This window comes from Mauremys reevesii, linkage group 15 (genome assembly GCF_016161935.1).
Source record: "Mauremys reevesii isolate NIE-2019 linkage group 15, ASM1616193v1, whole genome shotgun sequence".
Taxonomy (NCBI): Eukaryota; Metazoa; Chordata; order Testudines; family Geoemydidae; genus Mauremys; species Mauremys reevesii.
In genome coordinates this window covers 37995964-38015523 of record NC_052637.1, presented here as the reverse complement: position 1 = coordinate 38015523, position 19560 = coordinate 37995964, and the positions used below count along the sequence as shown (strand labels likewise).

General features: G+C 39.5%; 1 protein-coding gene and 1 non-coding gene across 3 annotated transcripts in view; both read left to right on the top strand.

The window, feature by feature from the left end:
• Positions 1 to 19560, top strand: part of PRKCA (protein kinase C alpha) — a 284791-nt gene that overhangs the window by 131765 nt on the left and 133466 nt on the right. The gene's annotated exons all lie outside the window — the stretch shown is intronic.
• LOC120384098 lies at positions 8671 to 8776 on the top strand. The gene has a single exon (XR_005588633.1). It is a non-coding gene; the product is annotated as a U6 spliceosomal RNA (small nuclear RNA).

Here is a 19560-nt window from a genome sequence, read left to right as displayed (position 1 = left end):
TGATGCCTTTCGCCTTGAATATCACTTTCCTATGGAAATCCAAAAAAGTGTAATTTCAAGCTCAACATCTATTATGGCCAATGTCAGAGACATTAGAAAACAAGTTACGTACTTTGCATCTGTGATTTGAACAAAGGTCACAGCACTGCCAGTAAGGTCCTTGTGGGTGTACGGCTTAGATCTCAAGGGCCTTCCCTTGGTTTTACTATCCTAGATCGTGAAGTCAGTGTTGTACCAGTAGTGTGAGATAACAAATTCACATGTACCACATTTTGCATTCTTTCTATATCTGTTGATGCATGATTTCTTTCAAGAATTAAACGATTCCTGGCAGAGACACTCAAAATATGTACCCATTTTAATCACTCTGTACATTGATAGAGAACAGCAGGATAAAAAAAACCCCAACTAGCCATCCTACAGTTAAAAAGAGGACTACAAGCTTGAGGAAATGTCACCTTTTTTTACATTCTAGAAAGATTGGTAGAGAGCAGGAAGTCATATAATCTGTATCCAGAGGCATTTACAACAAAAAAGGGAAAAAAAGTTGTGTCCCTCTTGGACAGAAGGGATGTATTGAATAATTATAATATATTAAAGTTAGAAATGTTTGCAGAGAGCCCTGCTTGTATTAGTAACAATAATCTGGTGTCACTGCAATAATGCCCCTCATCTACCTTTTGAGAAATACACTGAAATCTTAAGATGGTACATCACTTTCTGTAGAGTGGTTGGGATTTATTTACATGCCAGATTTGATAATGACAAGAGAATTTCCAATGTTAAGAGGACCTCCCATTGCTTCACTGTGCAGAATGTAGGGAACAAAGCTCAAAACCATTTGTCTGCTGCTTTCGTTTTTTGTTACAAATTCAAATCTCAGGTACCTCAGAAGGTCACTGAAGTTTTGCAAACCTTTTCGGTTAAACTGTAGGCCACTTTTGTATCTTTTCTTTGAAATCAGACTAAATTTACAATTCCACAGAGCATCAGAGAGAGAGAGAGAGAATGCGATGGCCATTTCAACTGAGCTTGACTTAGAGATGTTTAATGCTTTTGATTCCTGAACTCAAAGCTAGCTAGACTCTGAGACTTGAACCCCCTCCCCCACCACCACCACATTTGAACTGCAGAAAGTGTTCACAAGAGATCCTGTGAAGTGAAACTACCAAGTTACACAAAGCTCTGTCTGTTACAGCTTAAGTATCTTAATGTGACCAGATCAGAATAATGTTGAAGCCTTGTTTGCTACTCTTGGTAGTCTGGGAAGGTAGAAAGAGAGATGTTGGTGGAAGATGCTCTGTGCACTAAGTGCAATCACAAATTTTTGATAGAGATAGGAATGATCCAGAGGTGTACACCCATCCAGTTTTCACCACTATCATCAACATCTCTTCCTTCTAAATTTGTCTTCTGAATAGAGATCTGCAGCATAATATTGGCACACAAACCATGCAGCAAAGGCGTAGCACTGTGTTTATTTCTTGAGCACAGTAAAAACCTGGATAAAATACTAGCAGTGTGCCCTCAAATACATGTTTCTGAAATGTCAAGTATGACCTTCCTTGGCTTATAACTGCTCTTAAATATTTAAATTCCACTCTTTCCACTGTTTGTTGAGAGAGCATTTTCAGTGCAGCTGTGGATCATTATCAGCCAGCAAGTTAGAATGCAGCATTGACTTTGATAAAAAAGGTAATCACAGAGGCAATTCATACAAATTATACTCCTGCTTAAAAGCTCCTGACTCTTGCAGTTAGTGACGAGTGAGGTATAACATCAATTCAGTATCGGGGACTATATACATGGTTGTATTACTTAAGCAAATATATGCTACTATTAGCCTGCCTAGTCACTAAATAAATTTAAACAATCCAGGAAGTAGCCATCCAGGTTTCCTTATAGATGCAGGGTGAGCCTTCAACAGAATTGGCTGGTAGAATATATTTTTGCCACTCTATTATGAGAAACTTGATATAGGTCCAGCACGTTATCGTGATATTGAAAATCCGGAGGAAGTGTTTCTTATCCCCTGTGTCTGTCAGTTTCATATAGATGTGGTACTTCTTACTTTACCCTTCTTGCTAATAAGAAAACCCAACAAAGAACCTCATAACCCATAAAGTGAAAAATTGGCTAAAACCTAAGTGATTTAGGAGCTCAAATCCCATTTTCAAAAGTCATGTAGGTATTTAGGATCCAAATTTTCATTGGAAAATCTGTAAACTTTAAGATCCTAAGGCTCTAAATCCCCAATACAAATTACAGGTTCTCCCTGTCTTGTCGGTGATTTGGTTCTCATTCCCTGGGTTATACATTTAAATGGGCACCACATACCTGGGAAGAAATGGTGAAAATTAATCTTGACTTTATGTCGATTCCAGTAAAATGTGATACAGGGTATTTGAGAGCAAACTGAGTTTGACTTTATGGGGCAAAGTTAAGAAAACAAAAAATGAATAAAGTGTTTTATTTAATCAAAGTCAATAAGCTTTTTAGCATGTTTAGATGGGGTTGAAAAGTGAGATTTAGACATTAGATGGATAATGTGTGTTGAGGAGTTTGATTTTTAGGCTTCTAGCCTTGACAGTACAACATGACTCATTTATTTTTAAGAAGGTCGCTCTATGGGTTACTAAAATAGACCATGAAAAAAACATAGTGGCTTGGAATTAGAGGAGGATTTCATAAAGCTATTTATAAGACGAGATAGCCAGATCTTTCTTCCTGTTGCTTGCCAGGATTGTGTGGCTCAAATTATCTATACTTCAATTTCAGTCCTTTTTTCATGGAGAAATAGTAATTTGGGATAATCCCAGATTAAAATGATGTTACAAGAGTGTGGCCTGGTAGGGTGAAACAAAGAATCTTCTGTATAAATCTTTCATCTACTTCCACAGATGCCTATTCACACAAAAACACTGGATAAGGCTCCATTGTAGCTTACTTTATGGGCACAGTGTACACACAAGAATTTTTACAAATTCCTGTTGAGACAAATAGCATGCCAAAGGCGCAGTCATTCCCCACCATTCATAAGGAATCAGCTCACTCAAGTGATGAGTCTGTAGGCAATGATCATTATCTCAACAGATCAGTTCCTATGATTCCATGTGGTAGCCAATTCCCCAAGTGTGGTATTAGACATAGAGCTAGCATGGCTTCCAGATATGATCAGAATTTTTCCTACCTATTCTAATATGGATTTAAATATGGATTTGTGCTATTTTTCAGAAAATTGACTTTTTAGTTCTGCTTTCCCCTAGTTTCCAACATTTAGGAGAGGTTTTTTTATGTTTAAAATATGGTCCTGATGTTCTGCTCCTGCCCTGTTTCTGAAGAACCTACGTGATCACAAGGTGGCATATCTGTTTCAAGTAGACCTTGGGAGGCTTCAATGCGCCCTTAGTCTGCGACTTCAGAACCAAGCTCCACAGCCCTACCCACCATCCTGTTCAATGGGAAGTTCTGATGCTTCAGGCTTGTGATAGTCCATAAGGAGTTCCTCTCCTGGAGACCCATGAGAAATTGGATTTATTTTTTTTTAAATGCAGTGTGGTACTATTAATTTCTGAGCAACTATTTAATTTTTGTAAAACTCATTTTAATTCATCTGTGAATTGTGAAGTGCCGGGTGAATTATTTTATTGTACACCTCTACCTCAATATAACGCGACCCGATATAACATGAATTCGGATATAATGCAGTAAAGCAGTGCTCGGCGGGGGGGCTGCACACTCTGGTGGATCAAAGCAAGTTTGATATAATGTGGTTTCACCTATAACGCAGTAAGATTTTTTGGCTCCCAAGGACAGCGTTATATTGAGGTAGAGGTGTATTGCATTTTTTTATTAGTTTTTGTAGTTAATAGTTAACACTAATTTACTTATTTTGGTATATGGTTAGGAGAAGAATCTGTTTAAACATTTATTTGCTTGAGAGAATACACAGTGATGTAGGGATTTTAAATAGAGTAGTATAGAGAGATACAAATTTAATCTCTTATTTCATTACTGGAGGCAGGGATATGAAGTGGTTTATGCTTCATTAAGCTGTGCTGTATATTTTGCTTAATTCATTGAAGTATTCAGTGGAATTTGTCACAATTACTTATCTGTTGTTATCCTTGTTACTTACCCGTGCATGCTATTTAATCTTGGAATAAAAGATATGACTCTTTTTCAATGGTAATCTCTGTAAAAAGAATAATAATAAACAGAGCTCTTAAATGTTGTTGTGTTTTGTCAGATATGCATTAGGTATTATTGTGCTCAGACTCTTAATATGCTTGCTTTTGAGGTTACCCTGAGTTTTGGTTTTTAAACAGTACTTCATTGAAAACTATGTGTAGTACTGTACATCGGAAGTATTTAAAGCACAGAAACCCATGCTAGAATGTTTAGTGAATGCTGTTCTTCTCTTCTGCAGAACTTCATATGGAAGTGAAACATCAGGAATGATTAATTTCGGTAGCACAAGTAAAATAGGCTTATGTTTCTCTTATACTTCTTGAAATAGGATAATTTTTTCTTAGTAATATGAAAGAATAGGAGTGCTATAAAAATAGACTTGGCTTGAGATGGAAAATAAGAGACTTCACCTTTTAAGAAGACTGCTAAAAGTGCCAGAATTAGCACTAGGTCCAGATATAGCTGTAATTGCACAGTACAGGACCTTCTTTGTTGCAGATTACTGTAAATTATGTTGTAGAGGATGGGTGAAAGTAATGGGAAGGAAATGGAGGTTCAGTAAGGGAAATTTCATTTAGGGAGAGGAAAAACCTTTGAACCAGTCTTTTTTTCATATGTTTATCTTCTGACTCTGGCATGGATGAGCTGGGGTAAGGAGAAATACCCTTAGCCATGATCAGGAGCGGCTCTAGACCCCAGCGCGCCAAGAAGGCGCTTGGGGCGGCCGTTTCCCGGGGGGGCGGCATTTGGCTCCGGTTGAGCTCCCGCCGGCATGCCTGCGGCAGGTCCACCGGAGCCCGGAACGAGCGGACCTGCCGCAGGCATGACTGCGGCGGGTCCCGTCTTCCCGCGGCTCCGGTTGAGCTCCCGCAGGCATGACTGCGGCAGGTCCGCTGGTCCCGGGCTCCGGTGGACCTGCCGCAGGCATGCCGGCAGGAGCTCAACCGGAGCCGCGGGAAGACGGGACCCGCCGCGGGACCGGGGAAGGGCGGCGCAGCGCTCCGCGCTGCTTGGGGCAGCCTACTTTCTAGAGCCGCCCCTGGCCATGATGGACTGTCAAAATCCAATATAAGAAAAGCCTACGCTCTGTTTAGAACACTCGTAGTCACAGTATATCAACAGAAGTGAGAATTTAGTGATAAGTAACAAAACTGCTAGTTGGAGACGGAGAGAGGATGTTTACAGACTAACTAAAGATATAGTTTCCCACTTGATACATTTTAAAAGATTATATTATGAACCTTAAAATACAGAGAAATATTCTTACATGAATATTTATATAAAAATTGTTTTAAAAAAGTATGTTAATGGTTGCAAGACTGTAAAAAAAGGAAAACATTTAAAATATCTTTAGTAGTACTGATTAAGGTGATCGCTCTTGGATCTTATTTGTACTAGAAGGTTGCAGAGAGACAAGATCTAAATTTGTCAATATATCCATAGTTTCCATAATAATTCACTTTATTCTTTTTGAAAAATAAACCCTGACATGCTTGAAGTAGCCAAAGCAATGTGTACTCTTTTTATAACAGTTTTAAAAGGCACTTTATCTTTCTCTTCATTCTTTGCCCATGTGATGCTGCTGTTGCCATGGAAACAGATCAGAAAGTAGCTCTGTTATACAGCACAACCACCCCTCTGACACGGAGAGAATCTTTCATGTACATCAGGTAGCCTTGTCATGGAGAGAACCACATTCTAAACCTTCTGCCTACTAAGTTAATATCAGCAGAATTTATCATTTCCTTTTGTGTTATCTTATGAGTTCATATTTTTATAATTATTGGAAGATAAAGAAATCCACTTACTGGTGCATTTAATTATATGACTTAGATTATTCATGATATAATTTGAAAGGAACTAGTGAAAACTAAATAAGATGGGTTGTGAGACTTTTACCATTGTGTATCCTTCCATATAGTTTTATAGTTTGGTATTTTAGTGAGCTAGCTTAGAACTACAGCTTATATAGGTTTAAATTCTGTTTTGATACAATTTATGATTATTGCCACCATCACCTTGATTATAAAGAAGGCAAATATTGCGTTCCTCAGTGTTACCATATAGTTACCATATAGTACCTTGTAATGTCATTGGGTATGTCATTCTGTGGCTTCCTTTAGAGCAGCCTCAAACAACTTTTTGTGACTGTGGCACTTTTGGGTCAGTTGATCCCACTGCTTGCTCCTTCTCCCTTCGGTGGAAGAACCTTTCATATCTCCTGGAATCATCAGCACTGTAGTAACTATAGCTGTATTTAAAATCATATACTGACTTGTTTGAAAAGGGAAGAAACAGATACAACCAAGAAATTCATAGTGAGAAACCTCAGCTCTATTCTTGTCTATGCAAAGGATGTGCAGTGACTCACAAGAACAGTCTAGATGTCTTTGTACAAACCGGTTACCTTGCCTATTAAAATCTCTTCCCATTTTGTTTTTTTTCTCTTCTAGTCCATGGTCAGCTGCCTAGTGGAGATCAGCGTTCTCTCTCTCCTATGAAATAGTCTGTGTCCCCTCTTCACCCTCTGGGTAGAAACCTCTTCTTTGTAGTCAAGTCCATCTTTTCCTTCTACATAGAAAGAAAAATGCTTATAGGCATCCACTACAGTGTGCAACAGATATCTCCTTTTTAAGGCTACTGTGGAAAAGGACATCAAAAACAACTGATAATGAACCTGAGACAATAGTACCAAAATATACTAGTGACAGCATTTTTGTTTGTGTCAAACTCAGAGGGGCACCAATGTATTTTCTTCCATAGCAGGTTGGTAGTATGGAGATTGGGTCAGATCAGCATACTCAACATTAGTTTTAGAAACAACCTATTCTGAATCATCCACTTGATTTATTTTTTTTCTCTGTCACAATAGGTGGTTGCAATAGGGCAGTGGCTCTCAAACTGTTTTTTTATTGGTAACCCTTTTCACATAGGAAGCCCGAATGCGTATCCCCCTCCCCCCCCCCCCCGTATAAATTTAAAAACACTTTTTTATATATTTAACACCATTATAAATGCTGGAGGCAAAGCGGGATTTGGGGTGGAAGTTGACAGTTCGCGACCCTCCAGGTAATAACCTTGCGACTCCCTGAAGGGTTCCAACCCCCAGTTTGAGAACCCCTGCAGTACGGGAATGTGATTAGTATCAAGGAACTGAGGGCTTGGCTACACTTGCAAGTTGCAGCGCTGGTAGAGGCTTTCCAGCGCTGCAATTAGTAACCGTCCACACCTGCAAGGCACATCCAGCGCCTGCAACTCCCTGGCTGCAGCGCTGGCTGTACACCTGGCCAGGTTGGGGTGTAGCGATTGCAGCACTGGTGATCCAGCGCTGCTCATCAAGTGTGGACACACACCAGCGCTTTTATTGGCCTCCAGGGAATAAGGAGATATCCCAGAAAGCTTTTAACTAAATTACTCTCTTTGTTTTGTTATGCAGCCGCTCTTTGTTTTGTTGTGAACTCCGGAGCTCCGATGAACTGCTTATCTAAAAAACAAACACTGATCACAGCAAACAGGAGCTATCTGTACCTGGCTGTGAACGATCAAATGAGAGGCAGGGAGTGAATGTTTGCTTGACAGAGAAACAGCGCTGGATGCAGGCTGTTTGCAATTAAGACCAAGGGTTCGTGAACATTTTGTGATTTTTCAATCCAGGAAGCTAAACTGTTGGCTCCAAAAATCCACTCTCTCTCTCTTCCCCGCTCCCTGTCACAGTACACCACCCTCCACCCCCCTCTTTTGAAAAGCACGTTGTTGCCACTTGAATGCTGGGATAGCTGCCCATAATGCAGCACTCCCAACAGCGCTGCAAATGTTGCAAATGTGGCCACACACCAGCGCTGGTAGCTGTGAGTGTGGCCACACACCAGCGCTGCTCCTACACAGCTGGATGACCAGCGCTGCAAACCGTAAGTGTAGCCAAGCCCTGAGACTTTACTGGCTAAGGGCTTGGCTACACTTACAAATTTGCAGCGCTGCAGCAGGGTGTGAAAACACACCCTCTGCAGCGCTGCAAATTGCGGCGCTACAAAGCGCCAGTGTAGTCAAAGCCCCAGCGCTGTCCGTTATTCCCCACAGGGATGTGGAGTACGGACAGCGCTGGGAGAGTTTTCTCCCAGCGCTGGCGCTTTGACTACACTTAGCGCTGCCACGGCAGCGCTTTGAAATGCAAGTGTAGCCAAAGCCTAAGACCAGTGATCATTACAGAAGATTTCACTGCACACTCTCCCCCGCACCTCCCCCCACAACAAACAATTATCAGTGCTTTACAAGCAAACAAATTGTGCTTGCCAGTTTGTCTTGTGGGTGGAATCTGATAGAAGTGCTGACAGTGTCTTTTACAATGAGATGTTCAGTAGGAGAATAGAGCATTGTTTACCCTTAATCTCCCTCTTCACTCACTCCCTCTTTAAATATCAATAGAATAGCGCCTCAGTGTTTGCCTTAAAGATTGACAGATGTTTTAACCTTTTGCCTAGGGTTCTTGCTTCGGCAGCACATATACTAAAATACAGAGATACAGAGAAGATTAGCATGGCCCCTGCACAAGGATTACACGCAAATTCATAAATGTAACTAAGCTTCAGGGAAACAATTTAAATTCAGCTTAACTAATCAAGCTACTAAATACAAATATCCCATTTGTGTAGAGAGAAATATAGGCTCTTGAAGAAAAGTTCATTTCAATTTTTAGAATTTAGAAAAACCCCAATTCTAAATTCAGTATTTAGCAGAATGCTTAACGAGCTGCTGCAGTCATCATTTAATTTACAGCATTTACCACCAAGATTCTTCTTCTTAGCATAGGGAAGTGACTGTGGTGTGAGATACTGCTGTCTAATAACTTTTATTGACTGCTGACTTCTTAAAAAAAACCATTGGTATTTCTAATTATTTTATTTTGTTCCTTTCATTTTTTTGTTATATTATGCTTTTGGTGCGTGATTCATGTGCTTTAATGACCTTTTAAAGTATTTACCGGATCTTCTTGAAAATCTACTTTACATCGTACCTCAAAGATATAAAAATGAATAATGTATATTTTGATGTGCCATGAAAGATGGCTGAATCAAACCACTTCAGCTTGTACCAATTGGTGCAACAGTGTTAAGGCCTAAAGACAAAAATACTGCTTTATAAATAGAACATTTTTCTCTTTGGAAAAACATAAAATATAACAAAATATATGAGACCAGATACATTACATGTCTAATATCGGATCTCTGGAAATGGCCAAGTTTTATGAACTGTGGGACTGAGACAGCAGTAGAGGAGGCGTACAACAAATATGGTCTTGGAGTCAGTCACCCATCATCTATTTCCTCTTAATTAAGCTCTTTATGGGAAGAGAAGATTGATGCAGAATTTTTTAATACAAAGGCCCCTATCTTTTATACTTGAATTAAATATAGATTGTGGATGGATAAATCTTGTGAGAGAGTCAATGATTTGTGAATCTTTGGAGTATTTTTACTTAAAACTAGTTGTAAGAGTTCATAAGCCTTTGTCTATTATTTAAACTCATTGTTGCTCAGTATGAGGCACCTTACTTCCATAGCATGTTTTTGTAGTGAAAAGAGTCTGCGCTATCTGTTGGGAATAGAAGACCCGCAAAAGCTAGGATGGTACAAGTGGGTCCTCGATATATGGTATATGCTGTGTATGGAATCTTTTTCTTTTAGTATATTGCTCCCTTTTCTGCTTCTTTCTCCCTACCCAGTCTTTCTTAAATCGAATCTGAACTCACTAATGATGCAATGTACATTGAAATTTCAAACCCTCAATGTCTGGCTAGGTAAAATTGCTAGACTTTTATAATGAGCCTTTCTTAAGGAGTCTGGGCATGTACCATTTTACAGCAATTAAAAAGAATTGAAAACTTGGGCAAACAAGTTTTCCCAATAGACATTTGAGGTCAGTTCACCAGGTATGTTCCCAGCATTCTAAAAACCGTTATTTCTCCATGAGGAAATTAATAGGATATTCTGGAAGGACTTATTCAGAGTCAAAGGCAGTCATAATCAGTAAAGGTTAGAAACACTTGGTTTTGGTAATAAACATTTTCTTGCCGGGCTACAAAAATTCGTTTCAAAGTGTTCATTATATTGAGGGTCGTCTCCTTTTTTTTTTGTTAAACTAGCTAGCCTGAGACTGACCCACAAAATCATAGTGAACTGTGAAGGAAGAATATTGTAAGGTATATTAACATGTCCAGCTTGCAGTTATATGTTCATACCATAATTGCCTTGCAACAAATATTTTATTTAATGCTTCCTAATCAATCTAATGGTAAACAAACAAAACCGGCATGATTCCAGATAGATTTTTCAATTATAAAAAACTGTAATTTTTTGACTTCTGTGGTTACAAATGTATAGGTTAAAGTAGAAGCCACAATTTGGCCACTTGTGATGTCAGACAGGTCTGACTGTATTTTAGTGTGCAGTATTGTAGCCCAACTAAAGACTTTGTGAAGAAATATAACAGTTATGTAATTTCCACTTCTTAAAGTGACTTACTACCGTTCATAAACTGCTGCAAAGAGTTTTGTGAATTACATATTCATCTTGACAGCATGACATACGCAAACAGAGTAGAAACAATCGTTATTTTGCAAAAGGTGCTTGTATATGATATTTTAAGCATGTGTGTACACATGAAAGGTAGATTGATATCCTTGCAGTCTGAGGACTTCTTTTTCCCTAGGGGAAACATTCTTAACAGTCTAATAGGCTTCACTGTACATAAACTCTTCATACCCCATGAGGTATGTAGTGTGAATGTCAAACAGTTTTGCCTTGAGGCAAATCTATAAATAACTCCTTGCTGACATGTGCCAGACCTAGGAATAGACATCTGTTGGTATTCACCTGTAAGAATTCTCTGCAAGCAGTAACTCTCCTGTGATTGGCTGGCCTCTTTAGTCTGGCTGCTATCCATAATGCATGTAAAGTTAACTTCTAACTGCCTCTTGAAGTATTTAGTGCAATATTTTTGTTTTCTCAATGGCTAGAGAAAAAACACGATCAAAGAAAAATCTAAATGCAAGAGCTTAATGAGTTCCTCATTTGAGGAGGGTGAAGGAATTTGATAGCTTAAGCTCAAATGTTTCTCCATAGAAATGCAGATTTCAATCTGGAGTTGAGGTTTTCATGAGAAAAGTATGGGTGAGTGAGCAGCCAATAGCTCCTTTTCTGTAATAATGTAATAAAGCTCTGCAGAAGGTTGTTCAAACTTGAACTAATTCTTACATTCAATATATTCTCTCCACATTGTCAGCAGAAACCGAGGCCCAGTTAGGTTAAGATTTTGCACAAGTCCCAACAGCAGAGTGAGGATGAGGATTCTGGAGTTCTCGATATCGAGGCACCTACTCTCCACTATACTGTTTCTGGTTAATTTAGTTATCTGCATTTCCTTGGCCCGCTTAACAGCTGCAGGAACAATACAGTTATTGTAGTAGAGTCTGAAAGAGGCTCCTCACGTTATTAAAACCCTGTCAAATGAAATTAGCAATGTAAGGTGGAAGTTGATGTTTTCATGCCCTTTTTCTCTTAACATGTTTTGCACAGTACTATTCTTTAAAGTGCTGAGGTTTCCACTATTTGTTGTGTGAACATTTCAAAGGTTATATGCCTCACAACTAGAACAGTACATTTTGCTCAATGTTTTAGATGTTAGACAGCAGAGATGCTGTTAGTCTTTTGTTCAAGATTCAAACGGTTGCATGTGTCTTAAGAGATAAAGCCCTTATCACTGTATGTACATGTAGCTGTTAAGTTTATAAGTGGAAACAATTCATGTGGGTTTTTCCAAAACGCCATCCATTATTCCTAATGGATACAACAAAACCACTGGAGGAAAGGTTTGATAGACTTCGTTGGAAACTCCCACGTTATGCTGAAGGGTAACATTTACAAAGTTAGGGATTGGATGATCTCTATAACAGGATACCTCTAGGTCACTAGTCCAAATCCATATGAAGGTAGTAATTAAAATTATTTAATATACCACGGTTGTCAAGTGTACTACTGGAGGAGAAAATGGTGGTCATAGCCCAGTTCCCAGTGGATAGACATCTTTCTTTCTTTCTTTCTTTCTTTCTTTCTTGAAAAGTTAACACCAAGAAAAATGTTTAATAGTAACTACAGGGACAGTGGTTATAGTACATAATGTCATAAGCAAAAGATACACCAATCAGTACTTACAAAGGAATGAAACATTTGCTCTTAACATTACATTTCTTATATGCAAGTTCATAGAAGAAGATGGTAAGATTTACCATTCTGGAAAAAATAAGGTGTGTATATCATCAGCTAGATGTGCTCACTGTATGCTCCATTATTTTTATGCAAGGCCCGGGTGGCTGAAAGTGCAGTTGTCAGGCATTTTAATTAACTGGACAGCCATTTGTTTCTGCACAACAAGGAGCAATCAGGAGAAAACAGGAAACAGCCAAGCACTCTGCACTGCAACACGCCACCTTAACAGCTAACCAGCATTACTCAACTGCTACACAACTGCGCCTAGTGCACAAAAATACATAAGAGAAGAGATTAGAATTGAGTCTGATAAAACAATCCTTTCAAAATGAACTGTCACCTGAAAAGTTTTATACAAATTTGGAATAGACAATACTATTTAAATTAAAAGTAAATAGCATTTACAAGAAGTTTACATCTGAAGAAGCCTTGCTGGCTATCTCAGCATGCGAGCCAAAGAATGAATGTATATTGAGAATGAATCTCTCTCTTTGCCCAGAAGTGTTCCTTATAGGGCAATATCGAGAATTATTCGTTGTCCTTGCCCACTGTAGTATGGATCCACTGTATTATGGATCAAGAAAGTTGTTGTAGAGCCACTGCAGTTCAGGGTGCAAGAGGACCAGAGCTTTTATGCTGTGAAGGAAAGCAATCCAGTGAGAAATTCTGAACATGCAGCAGCCTCATTCAGTATGGGGGAGGAATGAGAAGTACGTACTAAAGGATGAAAAGAAAGTGGAGTCCAGCTGCTGTAGTGCTGCTGCTGCTAGCAACATATATCATAAGAGAGAACAAAAGGTCCACAGCTGAAGGGTTTTTTAATAAAGTAGTATGGTTTTATTAATTTGAAACTAACAGAGAAGGGATTTTTTTTTCTGCCAGCGAGGTTTAGCAGCTTCACACTATGCAAAAGAGAAAACTTCTCTGAATAATTTTAGCACAAATACACCTAAGGGGACAGGAGATGTTACAACGAACCATCACAATGAAAACAAACTGTTGCTTAGCTCCTAAGCACAACAGCCTGAACAGCGTGCCGCCCTAGGGAAATCATAGCACCACTGTTTAGACAGCAGAATCTGCACTGTAGTGTGCCAGTGGATATTGAAAATAGCACAGTTTCAGTAAAATAACTCAGCTTCCTAAAACATTTATTCCTACATGGAATCTTTGGTTAAGATTGTGTATGCTCATCAATATGCTTAGAGAGACTTGGAGCGGGTGAGGTAATATCTTTTATTGGACCAGTTTGTGTTGGTGAGACAGATAAGCTTTCAAGCTTCTCTCACCGACAGAAGTTGGTCCAGTAAAATATCTTACCTCACACACCTTGCCACTCTAATATCCTGGGACCAACATGGCTACAACAACACTGCATACATCAATGTACTACTTTAAAGTGTGTGAAATGTACAGAATTCTAAGTCCTGATGACTGAAGTCCTTTATTTTATTGTTCATTGCACAGCTATCTTTTTAGCTGTCTCTAACCATTGCTGGTTCTGGATTTGCCTAAGTATATTGATTTGCACTTTGCAGTAGCTCTAAAACTCTAAATACTACTACACAGGATTTTTTTTTTTAAAAAACAGTGTAGCTGGATGTTCCTACTGAATAGAAACACCATTTAGCAGGCCTTAGAAACATATTTTTGGGGGACTGAAAGAGTAAATTTGGGGGCTGCCTTGTGGCCAGCTATTGTGACACATAAGTTGGAGATGGGTTTGTGCTTCAGATGATCACTCCCTCAAAACAGGAGTCTCCAGCTCTCCTCTTTGGAGCTGGGGTTGTAATTTCACTAGCTTCTAGGCCTTCACCAGCCTCTCTCTCAGCTGGCCCCTTTTCCCTTATTAATCCTCAAGCTCAGAGCCCTCAGCAGGAGGACACAGCTTTTATTTTGGTCCCCTTCGCCCAGCTCAGACCCACTGGATTGGGTGAGAGGAGAACCTTGCCCCAGCCTCTCTGGAAGGCTCCTGACCCTTAGGCCTGGTCTACACTGGGGGCGGGCGGGGTCGAACTAAGGTACGCAAGTTCAGCTACGTTCGCGTAGCTGAACTTGAACTACCTTAGTTCGAACTACTTACCCGTCCAGACGCCGCGGGATCAAAGTCCATGGCTCCCCCGTCGACTCCGCCACCGGCGTTCGCGGTGGTGGAGTTCTGGAGTCGACGGGAGCGCGTTCGGAGTTCGATATATCGCATCTAGATGAGACGCGATATATCGAACTCCGAGAAGTCGATCGCTACCCGCCGACCCGGGCGGGTAGTATGGACGTACCCTTAAAGACATAGTAACGGGATTTCTTCCCAGCCACCACTTACTCATGGGACTGCTTCCTCTGTCAGTAACTCCTAGGTCCTTGTATATGTACTGGTTCTTTCAAAATCTTCAAGTGCCACGCTATGTGATGGGGTGGGCAGACCACTAGGCACAACTACTTTTAAGGGGCAGATTGCCCCACCAGAGTAACTTTTTCTTTTGTGCACTTTTAATGCTGGGATTTCCTCACTTGTACTTTTATTTCCTTTAATTCTTCATTACCATGCAATGGTTACTTTAATGATATTTGGTTATCTGGATTCTGTTTTCTCATCAGACGTCTGATAATCAGTCTTCAGCTTCCTATGATACTATACCAATAACATTTCTCATTCAGCCTCCAATCGGATTTGTAGCATTTGTTTCCTCTTGAGAAAACAAATGTGTTTTAGAGCTCAGCTTGTTTTTTCCTGTCATTTGGACTCATTATAAGGTTTATAGATATTTCTCATCATCTCTTCCAAAATTGACGTTTAATGCCTTTGATCTTCTTTCTTCATTATGTTCTTTGACCTTAATCTTTTCTATCCTCAGAACACCAGAAGTTATTACTACTTGGGACAGACTCAGACTGACCAGATAGCAAATAATATCTTTTGTTGTAATGTGCATGTTTGAAAGGAAGGATGTTTTAGTTGTAATCTTCCATTTCATTGTCCCAAAGATGGTTATTTATTTATTTAACCACTGATGTGCATATGGCTTCCATTGACATCGGGGGAGCCCATATGTCTGAGAACAGAATTTGAATTTCAATGATTTACATGTATTCTAGAGTTTCACCTCATGTCCTTAAGTTGAAAAGTCTAAGTTTTCATAATTAAAAACAGAGAGAAATCTTCGTTTTCAGGGAAATTATGTTTCATTTACAGAACTATTGTTGATAAATAAAATATATATGTACCACAGAAATAGGAAGATAAGCTTACACAGTTGTATAAGTAAATACTGATACGATTTACTACATGTAGAAATCTTAACTAAGTATTTCTGCTGAAGGAAAGTACAACACAATCAGCATGTTCTCTCTCTTTAGGTTTGGAACTTTTGTGGTCACAGTGGTTTTATAATCTAGAAAGAGAGTATGTGTTTGTTCTGTAACAGAGGGTGAAGAGTTGTCTAATGGATAAAGGGTAGGACTGGTATTCAAGCGTTTTAGTCTCAGCTGTGCCACAGACATTTTTGGTGACCTTGGTCCACTTACTTGAATTCTTTGCACCTCATTGTCCCTTTTTGTAAAATGATGAGAATACCACTTATTGACCTTGCAGCAGAATTCTGAGGCTTGATTTGTAAAATACGTTATTGCAAAATACTTTGAAACCATTACTTAAAAGGCAGTATAGCAATGCAAATTATCTTGATTTGTAGAATCGTTTGTAAAATCCAGAATGTTTTCTATTCCTTTTACCTTGTATGCTGAAAATAGAATTGGGCAACCCTACTGTATACTATTTTTTTTTCTTTGGTTGCTCATAAAAAAGAGTTTAATGTCATGAGTGGTTATTTTATGCATTGGGGAAAGGGATGCAACACAAGCTTTATGTGGAAGGATGAGAACAGTTGAATTATTGGAAGGACAGCAGTGAATAAGGGGAGGGCTTTTGGATATTATGATGTGAGGGAAGCTAAAGAAAGAGGTCCTCATAATTCATATTTAAAAATGGATGTATTAGGATCACTGCTGATAGAAGGCACTTTAGTAACTTAGAATCATAGAATATCAGGGTTGGAAGGGACCTCAGGAGGTCATCTAGTCCAACCCCCTGCTCAAAGCAGGACCAAACCCAACTAAATTATCCCAGCCAGGGCTTTGTCAAGCCTGACCTTAAAAACCTCTAAGGAAGGAGATTCCACCACCTCCCTAGGTAACCCATTCCAGTGCTTCACCACCCTCCTAGTGAAATAGTGTTTCCTAATATCCAACCTAGACCTCCCACACTGCAACTTGAGAGCATTGCTCCTTGTTCTGTCATCTGCCACCACTGAGCTGAAAGGGATTAAATTGGGGGGGTGGGTGGGGGTGCAAACAAAGAATTATCTGGTACTGTTAAGGCAGCTGGAGTAAGACACATCCATCCATTATTTGTATCCGGGGTAGTGCTAACATTCTATTGTAATGTCCTCGGCGTTCCTAAAGAGGCTGATGTCCGAGCCACCGTAGAATAATGGCAATCCCAAAATGGTGTCATTGCAGAAGCAAAGAGATGGAGGAAAGAAACGGATGGTGGGAAATCAAGTTAGCAGTAGGCAATTATGTGACTTTTGGGAGATAAGTGTAACCCATCAGAGCTCTGCTCAGCATCTGTCATTTATGTGCCAGAAGCACGAATGGGCTGTTGGTGAAGATATAAAGAACTGTGCAGCTAGCAGGCTCTTTGCTTATCGGTGCATGTCATATGTCTACATAAAGGTGACTTGCAACAAATCAAATAAAGGAACTTAGTCCAAACTGTATCAGCATTTTTATATTGAACATGTTACAGGAAAAAATATGTTCACGTATATGTAAATTTGAGCAAGGTAGTGGGTGCGGATGTGGAAATGTTTCTCGGTCATTTAGGGACTTCCTTAAGAATTTGCTTAGAAATATTGCCGTCATAACGTCAGCGATTTAAGACTAGGACAGGGAATGTCATTTTACCTTTTTTTTTTAAATGAGTCAATTTCATGTACGCTGCATAACCACTACACTACATGAGTTTTTTGGAAAATTAATATTCATTTCAGCTGCCTCTGTCATGCACATCAATGGGAAAGCTGTAAGTAAGAATGGTAAAACTGGGAAGATAATGTGGCTTTAAGTTCACATAGGGCTAAAAGCACATAGCCCAGTGATGCTTTATTGGAAATGCATTATACAATAAGAAGGGCAGAAGTGTTGCATTTTAGCAGTCCAGCACTTTATCCTTGTATTTGAAGGGACAGCTGTTCACCAGTCTCACAAGTTGAAATTAAATTGAAATGATTTCTGCTCCAGTGTATTTGGCAACAATAAAACCCTCATGTCAAATTGAGACCAGTTCTGAGCCAAAAACATACCTGCAGTATTTTACATGGTGTGTGGAGATTTGGTGTGTACTAGAATTAACAATAACCAAAGTTTTATATGAAAATTCCTTAAATGGCATCAGCACTGAAAGCTTCTAAATTAATGGTTCTTCCAAGATAAATACATACGAATGAAAAGTAAAATTGCAATCCAAATCCCAACTAACTTTTTCTCAACTGCCAGAAGACTGCATTGGGTATCCTCCTGCTATGTGCACAGGACAGTCCATTTTCCTGTGTTCATTACTTCTTGTTTTTGTCAGTTTTGTAGGATAAACCCCAGTATTTTGGGGTTAATGATCAATGAAGTAAAAGAGCAACGTATCTTAATACAAATTTTCAAAAATGAATATTTCCTGAGGTTGTGGCTATGTAAAGAAGATTACATGTAATCAACAAAATACTTCCTTGCTCATAAATTGGACAAAAATTCCTTTTTTCTCTAGACATGTGAGCTATACACTGATGAATCTATAGTATTAGGGCTTTTTATATATGAAAATTAATCTAGAATAAGATATGTATTTGAAGCCGATAACTATTCCTGATTAACTCAATATGCTTTTATTCCAGAATAAGATATCTAAATATGGAGTTAATCGATATTAGCTATTCCAAAATAACTCCCCATTTAAATAAACCCTGAATTAGACTTTTTAAAATGGTTAGTTAGCAAGACAAAATTGTACCCAAAGATTATATGGAAGGCCATCATTCAGTATTATTTATCTTTCTCACACACACACACTCTCATACACACCCCCTGTGTGTGTGTGCACGCATGCATATGTATATGTACAATAACCTTATTTTCAAAGTGTCAAGCACACACAGACCCCAAAGAAATCAATAGGAGCTGTGGGTGCTCAACACCTTTTAAAACTAGGCCTTTAAAATAATATATATTATTTTTTGAGAAATTTGTGTAATCTGCAGCTACTGTTTAATTTATGCAAAATGCATATTATGATATGCGTAAGCACGGATGTTACAATATATGCAGTTATCTCTCAACGTGAGTTAGTTGCAGTTATATTGATAATCTGGGTCGAAAACTCAGTTTTATATATAACATGGCTTCTTTTACTTTATATACAGTGATGTGAACCAGTTGTCACAGTTTTGGGGTCACTGCACATGTTACCCCCCTCCCCCCCATTCTTGGTCCACTGCAGGAGTGCCCTCTCAGGCCCTCAGCTGTTGCCTGAGTAGGGATCTGTGGCCCACTCCCTTCTGACTGGGGGTTTTAAGGCTTCACAGCCCCCTGCCATACACTCTGGGTTTGTCTACATGGTTTGACAATGCACTCCAGTAGGGCGTGAATTCTAATATGAATAATTCCCTAGTGTCCATGAATGTAGTACTCCTGGGTTATAAGTAAGGCTGCAATTTAGTCATGGAGGTCACGGAATCCGTGACTTCCAAAGACCTGTGTGACTTCAACCAGTGTGGTTGGGAGCTGCAGGGTACCCCTGCTGCCCCCGGTGGCGGGAGCTCCCCGCTGCTCCTGGCTCCTGCGGGCGGCAGGGGCACCCCTGCTGCTCCCCGCTCCCTCCCGGGTAGCAGGGGGAACCCCCGCAGTTCAGAGCCACCACAGAGGGGGCTCTGGAGTTCCCACCCCAGCACAGCTGCCCAGGCTCCCCATTTTGTCGTGGATATTTTTAGTAAGTCAGAGACAGGTCATGGACTTCTGTGAATTTTTCATTATTGCCTGTGACCTGTCTCTGACTTTTACTAAA